Below are 471 nucleotides of genomic sequence, written 5' to 3'. Positions count from 1 at the left end.
GAGCTGCGGCATAAGCCTTCAGAGCTGGGGATTGAGTGTTCAAGTCCCACCTCGGTTGTTTTTAAGAGTTTACATTTAAGTTGGCAATGAAAGAAATTCCAGGATGATAAGTTCAAAGTGACATTAAAGCCATGAGAATAAGCATAGAACTGGCAATCTACTGAGGTTCGAGCTCCACCTGGGTCATCGTTGAGAGCTTACGTTTAAGTTGGCTGCACAAGATTTTCAAGTATGAAATGTTTCTAAGTGAAACATTAGCCATGAGATTATGCATAGAAAAGTCCCAGTGTTCTAATGGGTTATGGCATCAGCCTCTGTGTTCAAGTCCCACCTGGGTTGCTTTTGTTGTGTTACATTTAAGTTGGCTGTGCAAGAAATGCTGGGATGATAAGTTTAAAGTTGCACTATAGCCACGACAACAAAACATGAGAACTAGCATAGAGTTAGAAATAGCATAGCATACCATAGAAA

Source organism: Sinocyclocheilus rhinocerous, unplaced genomic scaffold (assembly GCF_001515625.1).
Source record: "Sinocyclocheilus rhinocerous isolate Xijiao unplaced genomic scaffold, SAMN03320098_v1.1 scaffold8831, whole genome shotgun sequence".
Lineage (NCBI taxonomy): Eukaryota > Metazoa > Chordata > Actinopteri > Cypriniformes > Cyprinidae > Sinocyclocheilus > Sinocyclocheilus rhinocerous.
This window is presented reverse-complemented; position numbering follows the sequence as displayed.